Genomic DNA, 7,574 nt, shown 5'->3' with positions numbered 1-7,574 from the left:
GCAAGATAAAAAAAAATTCAACACATCTTAACATAGTTAAACAACTACAGCATACACGGATGCAACACATCTTTACATAGCTAAATAAATATTCCATAACAGATATGAGATAGATGTCTTAGCTAGGAACAAGCACTCAACAATCGTTTATTCTCTGTACTTTGACCAGTTTTTTGTGGGAAGGATTTCCATCCTTATTGGAAGAGAAAACCAACAAAAGCTAGTTATTCACCCTATCAGCATGGACACAAGGCCATGGAGAGAAAGGACCACTTAAAGAGTTCAGAACAATCCCTCACATGTCTGTCACATAAAGTACAAGTTTCTCACCCTGCTGTTACATGCTATAGTTTGAGATACACCTTTGGGAAGTTTCCCACTTCCATGTACTTGCGAATTTAGATCCCAGAGGTAGTGTCTGCCCAGGTCCTGTTCTTGGGACAGTTACAGTGATTTTTCTCTCTTGGATCTCTTTAGACGCTGCTAAAGTGGGGCTTGAGTGATTGATGTTACTATAGAAAGTTATAGGTATGCATTTGTCTCTCAGTATTTGATTAAGATAAGGTGTATTTCCCTATCAAGTATCAATATTTGCTTCTTCATATCTGAATCTACCCTCACCTGGCAGGCCTGATTGGATCAACCTCAGACTTGTGTGTGTTAGTGAAAGTCTTCCTTCTTAAGTCCATGTGAAGTCCGATAATGTGCACAGGGGTGTTTACCTGGGATAAAATTCTGGAGAGATTTTGAAACGTCTTGTTTTGTGTTGAGGTGTTTATTGCTGATACCTCCAAGGCCTTTCTAGTCTTGTTTACATCAAGTTTGGTGCTGGGACCTCACAGTGGTTTTACTCAGGGTTCAGTTCACATCTAACTCCTCCCAGCATTGTGGCATCTGGAGATTGTTCCACTGGGGACGACCCAAGTCTCACTGGGAATGGTGCAAGTCTCAGCTTTCCTGGAAGTCATCTTCGTCAGCCTGGACCTCTCTCCCAGTACACAGTACAGCTGAAAACTCAGACTCGTTTTGTCCCTCTTCAACTCAGAGCTCCAGGCTTACAGACAAACACTCTTCCTAGCCTCTGTGTGCTTAGCGTTTTTGTGGATGATTGACTTTCCGCTTGTTATATTAGCATGTGATTGATAGAGTTGGGGGAGAAAGTGAAGAAGTTTGGTGCGAATCATCTAAGAGATAAATGTCAGTCTTTCTTTTTTTTTAAATGAGCTTAAAAAGAGACTTCAGCCTCAGTAATGAGTGCATGGTGATTAATATTATAACCCTCTCTCCTTATGGATGAATAGTGCTTTAGTATTTCATACCTATTCAACCAGGAAAAGAGACCTGTACCACTTTATGATTCTGAGAATGCTGAAGAGACACACACACGGGTTTGCATGTGGCAGGAGAAGGCCACGTATATATGAATAAAAGTATGTTCCAGGAGGTCACAGGAGTGTGGAAGACTTTCTGGCAAATGGACACTTTTTGGACTCTGAGAACCAATAGAGACAGTTGATTTGTTTTTGTGTTTAGATAAGGTTTCACCCTGTAGTTCACTCTGTCTTTGCATTCATAATATACTTCACACTGGCCCTGAAGCTGGGACAGTCTTTCTGACTCAGCCTCTCAAGCCACAGGATTTGAAGCATGAGCCATCTCACATGACTCCAAATAGGCAATAAATAAGAAAGAGTTAAATCAAATTTAGATTTATTCAAGATATGAAAATTTCAAGCAGATGCGTAGATGAGAAAAGGATCAGGAGTGACGAAACCCTTCATTCCCGGGGGGTGGGTTCTTGTTAGCTAAACACTCCTAGGGTACCTGGAAGGACCTGGGAGAATAGTGGTTGTGACACTCAAGCTCAGATAAGTTACTTCATGGACCTCTACTTTGAGTTCTTAAGCCTCTTTCCTTTGTGGAAGTTGGGACATGTCTGTGTTCTGAGTTATGCGGGATGATCTGAGAAAGAGAGACACTACGGGATAAATTTAGACTTCTCATCAGCAGGGTGGGTCAGCCTCTGATAGGCTGGCTACCTAGTAGCTTTGCAGAAGCTCTTTTGTTGATTGGTACATGAAGGTCATCTTAGCAATTCAATTCCCACATACTGAAATCTCTTATCTGACCTAGGGATTGTCAGAGAACCATTACCTAAGGAAGCACGGTCCTTACAGGAATTCCAGGTTTGCCAGAAATATCTCACGACTTAGGTCTTTCTAAGGTTCTGAAATTCCCAACAAAGAACAACCCCATAAATACTAGAAAACAACCACTGTTTATTACAAGAAATCACTTCAAGGCCTAAGTGGCCATCACTCAGAATAAATGCCAGGTGCAATGGTTCTTCTAAAATTCAACTACAGGGACGGGTGAGGATGCCAAGTCAAACCATCTGTGCTCACCTCCTGCTTACTCTGAAACCCTGCATGGGAAAACTAGTGGTTTGTATTTCCTCAAAAAAAAAAAAAACCCAAAAACCAAAACCAAAAAAAAAAAACCCCAAACCAAAAAAACCAAAACAAAAAAACCCCAAAATCAAACCAAACCAAAACCAAAACAAAAACCCCAGAGTATTCAAAGAAGTTTTGAGAGGTGTAGATGAGTTAAAATGTATAATATCCTTAGCACGGTGTGGGACATTCTGTGGATTCTGTGGAAGTTTCAGATAGTATCCACTATTTTTACATGATTGAGAAACATCTTGATACGATTCAAAAGACACCAGAACCTAAGACCATTAGAGAACCCAAGTGCGCTGACTCCAAATTATTTGGTTGGAACTTCCATCTCTCCTCTGCATGGACCAGGAAGCCCCATTCCTCCTTTCTCTTTCTCTTACCCTGCCTTCTCACAGAAAGAAACAAAAGGCACCAACAGCCCACTTCTGCATTTCTGGAGGCCATTGTAACTTCCTCCCCTGATACTGCCAGCTGCCCAAGTCCCTGCCTAAGTTCTCAGCTTTTAACCATACTCGGGTGCAAACCCAGCTTGTGGTGGACATAGTCATCACCCTTTACCTAAATCTATAAAGCCCTTCTGCCTTAGCTTGGGCATGTGACTTCTCTGGACTCAGTTCTCTGCCCAGGAGTTGCTTTGCCCTCAATAAACCTATTGCTATACTTTTCCAGTTTGACTTGATCTGGCTACTGTGACAGCAGAGAAACTTATTATTTGGGGGTAGAAAACCTATCATCTTGGTGCCAAAACCTGGGAGGAGTTGAATGCCCGCCCAGTGTACTGGGTCCCCTGGCCACACAGGGACCACTCCTTTCCCCCTGTTTATTTTCTCCACCAGATGCAATCGATTTTCAACTTGGGGTAAATTGCCTTTTTTTCTCAGCCACTACCTAAGTGGTACTGAGTGCCTCTTCCAGGTACAGGACCCCTGGGATCCCCTGCCAAAAGTTGCAGCCACACCAGGGCAAGCTGTTCCAGAGCAGAGAAGGTCTCTGTCCAGGAAGCCTTTGGTTTGGAGATATCCTTTCCAAGGATACCCTAGTCCCCCTGCTCGTCCCCAGTCTACTGCATTGGATGCTTCCCCCTAGTCATTGGTCCCTGGCACAAGCTTGGAAATGGTCAGCACTGGGTCTGAACCTGATCCTCAGTTGCATTCGGGGTACCTGCTGTGAAATTTATCCACACTGGGGCAGCCTCAGATCATATGTCCACGACATCTGATTTCCTTTTGTTTTGTGGCTTGGCCTCCATGCACACCAGATAACTAGTCTAAATAGCCACCAGAGGGCACTCTTGACTTTAATGTCCTCTGTGATCCTGAGAATTTCTGCCAGTATTTGGACAAATGGTCTGAACTGCCTTACCTCTAGGTTTTGGGGATTCTGTGCTTTTGTCCCTCCTTATGTAGCCAGTGCCTGATGGCCCAGATCTTGTTGGCCAGGATTGCTCTGCCTCCAGACACCCTTTCATCCGGGGACTTGGACTCTGAGAGCTCTGCTCTGAAGGAGTCACCTAAGTCACTGGCACAGCTGCCTCTTCCCCAAATCCCATCTACCCGCCTTCCTCCTACACTGCCACAGACTCCACCTAGTGGCTGTCCTTCCTCCTTCCCTATCCATGAGAAAGGTTGAGAGCCAACCTCATCCACAGTACCTGCCTCCCTCTCCCTCCTACTGTCCCTTCGGTATCACTGCAGAGCCCACTGTCCCCCTTCCCCTTATACAATACCACAACCGGCACCCTGGTCCCCATCCACACACTGGCCTATTGCCCCTGAACCCTCCACGGTGATTTCCCATATGCAGCCCGCCCTCCTCTGCCCACTCTAAGAGGTGACTGGAGATGAGGGAATTGTTCAAGTCTCTGTCCCTTTCTCCTTCAGGACTCTCACGGATTGAAAAATGTGTAGGCTCCTTTTCTGCTAATCCTTCGGCCTGTATAAGGAGTTCTGCTATCTTTCCTAAGGCTATGACCTGACCTGGCCTGATCTTTATCCACCCAGGCCTCCACTCTCACTCCCGAGGACAGATAGGTTCAGGCAGCAGCTAGGCAGTACACAGAGCAGACCCTCCTAGTGGACAACGCAGTCCCTTTAGGTGACATAGTGGTGCCTGCTATGGGGTGCACTGAATCAAAATGGATGGCAGAGGAGGGACCTCATGTTTCACTGCATCCTTCATGGTATGGAGATGGTCTCAAACAAAGTGGCTAATTTAATAAACACCGTGAAATTACACAGTGAGTTGATGAAAACCCCATCATTTTTCTAAACTGATTACAAGAGACCATGATTCAATATACCCACCTCGATCTAGCCTCCTCAGCAGGAGCCACGTTCCTGGCTACCCATTTCATTCCTCAGACATTAGAAACTAAGAAAGACTGAGGATGGTCCCCTGTGGAGACATAGAACGGGCTTAGAGTGCAGGCTCCTCCTGGGACAGATGAGACGAAGTTGGGAAACAATTGCTTGGCAAACCAAGCATAGATGAAAGCAGACTTTCTCTGACCATTTCTCAAACGTTCTGTCAGAATCTGTACCCTGGATACGGAAGTGGCCTTTGAGCTCAGTTCTCACGCTCTACCAGTTACAAAGGAGTGCTTTGCTTCTGTACACATGTTGCCTTGTTCCTATGTACTTCTTTCCACTTTTATTACTGTTATTAATTGAGGTATTGTTTCTTGCAAGATGAGGCAAGAGTTTCTCATGATCATGTATGTGAGTAAAGGGGGGTTTCAGAGTTGAGGTAATGCTTTTTAGTCTGTATAAAAAGCCATACAAAATAGAGCTTGTTATACAGTTTTTCACACTCTGCATCCCCTGTGTCCGGATTTGCGCGAGACCCTTACCCAGAGACCCCAACGCACTAGATGTTGACAGTTCCCAAACCCTCATACAGGAATTGGTGAAAATGGCTTTTAAGCTTTTTACTGCCCAAGAGGAGGCAATAGACTTTTCCCAGCAGGCTCAACTACAAGGGAAGGCTATGCTTCAAGTTAAAGCCTTGGTAGCTGCCCTGAGGTCAGTGGCACTCCTGCAGAGGGATCAAGTAAAGTCTACAAGGCTCCTACCCTCTGGGGCCCAGACAAACTAAACTCCACAAGGGGTCTACTCCATATTCAGTCAGGAAGGCCACTGGTCCTGAGGCTTCCCCATCTCTCAGCCACACACCAGGCCATTTTCTGTCTGCTGGCAGCCTGAACATTGGATATTGCAGGGCCCCATGTAGGTTTATCCTCTGTGCAGCACTTCTGTGTCCCTCAGAGGAGGACAGGGGTCTCAGATGCCCGGTCCCACCAGTGCAGGCCTCTGAGACCTCTCCAGTCATCGAGCTCCTTAACCTACCGGAGGACTGATGGCGTTCAGACTCGGAGAGCCCTTCACCCTCACTAAGCCTAGGGTAATGTTCCGGGTACTGGGTAAGTCCCATCACCTTCCTGGTGGACACAGGGGCTACTTTTCTGTCTCGACCTTTCACTTGGGTCCATTGTTTCCATGCTGATTTCTGTCCCAGAAATCAGCCTCCAATCTGCCTAAGACCCTGCCACTTCCCTGCATTCCTGCAAGAAGATTCTCACATTCTATTCTGGTCATGCCTATTTGCCCAGTGCCTTTACTTGTGCCACAATATCCTCAGTTGATTTGGGACCCCCTCTGAAGGGGCGTAAATGACCGGCAAATAGAATTAATCAGACTAGCCTTAATATAAAATATTCAGCTTTAATAAGGGGAAGAAAAGGGGAGCTTACAAAGCCAGAGTTTTAGCGAAGAGCAGCAAACCAAGAGAGAGCGCAGGGAGCACAACCGCCAGATTTATAGGTAAATATTGGCCTACAAACAAGGTGATTGGCTGGGGCTTCCCCTTCACCCCTCTCCTTGGCACCCACACTCTTGACTCCATTTTCTTCTTCTCTTAATCGCCTCTTTTGTCCCTACCCCAAATTACCCTGTCCCTACCCTCCTGGATCCAGTCAACCCCCAAGTATGGGATATCTTCACCCCAGTGGCTGCGACCCACCACCAGTCAGTTCTCATTCACCTTCAGGACCCCTCTTCCTTTCTTTTCAGAGCCCAGTCACCTATTACTGAAACCCATCCCTGAAGCCTCAAGGCCATTATTATGAGCGTATTAAGACCTGCTGTCTTAAGAACTCCAGCTCATTAATTAGTTCAAGACCTCCACCTCATTAATGAGGCCATCATCCCACCCCACCCAATGGTCATCAACCCTTCTCTCTAACATTCCTCCTACAACTTCCCACTTTGCTGTCCTGGACTTAAAAGACTCTCCTCATTTTTTTTTTTTATTTTACTGTCTCTCTATACCCTGACTCATATATTCTCTTTACCTTCACCTGGGAGGTCCCTGATTCATAGTCTGTGTGATAATTCACATGAACATTTTCCCCCAGGGCTTTCAGAATAGTCAACATTTCTTTGGCCAAGCTCAGGCCTGTGATCTTTCCACCTTTGATCCTGGCCCTATCATACCTCTCTAATACATAGACGACCTCCTAACGTACAGTGCCTACCTGTCTCTGTCCAAGTAGCCCACCTCTTTGCTCCTAAATTACCTTGGCTCCCTAGAATACCATATTTCCCTGTCTAAAGCTCAGCTATGCGCATGCATTGTGTATTTAGATGTTCAGTTCAGCCTAGGATATAAGACCCTCACCTCTGACTGAGTCTGATGCCTGCAAGGCTTACAGCCCCCGACCACAGAGGACCAAATTCTCTCATTTTGGGGCCTAATAGTATTCTCCCATCACTACATCCCTAACTTTGCTATCATGGTCAAGTCCTTGTACCAGATGACCAGAGAGATTCACATGGGTCCTCTCACCCACCTAGCCATAATCCACTGCCCTCCTATGCCTGTGACCTACCTGACTGGATTTCACCATCCCCTATTACCTATTTACAGATGAAAAGTTCAGAGTGTCCCCAGGGGTTCTAGTTCAAACCACTGGACCCTTGAATTGGGATCTTGCTTCCTGTTCAACCAACTAGACCCCGCCTTGTGTAGGTGGCAGCCATATTTGAGAGTCCTAGCAGTGGTAGTCAAACTCACCCAGGAACCCTTCAAGATCACCCTGTTTTAGCCATTCACTGT

This window comes from Microtus pennsylvanicus, chromosome 5, assembly GCF_037038515.1.
Source record: "Microtus pennsylvanicus isolate mMicPen1 chromosome 5, mMicPen1.hap1, whole genome shotgun sequence".
Lineage (NCBI taxonomy): Eukaryota > Metazoa > Chordata > Mammalia > Rodentia > Cricetidae > Microtus > Microtus pennsylvanicus.
This window is presented reverse-complemented; position numbering follows the sequence as displayed.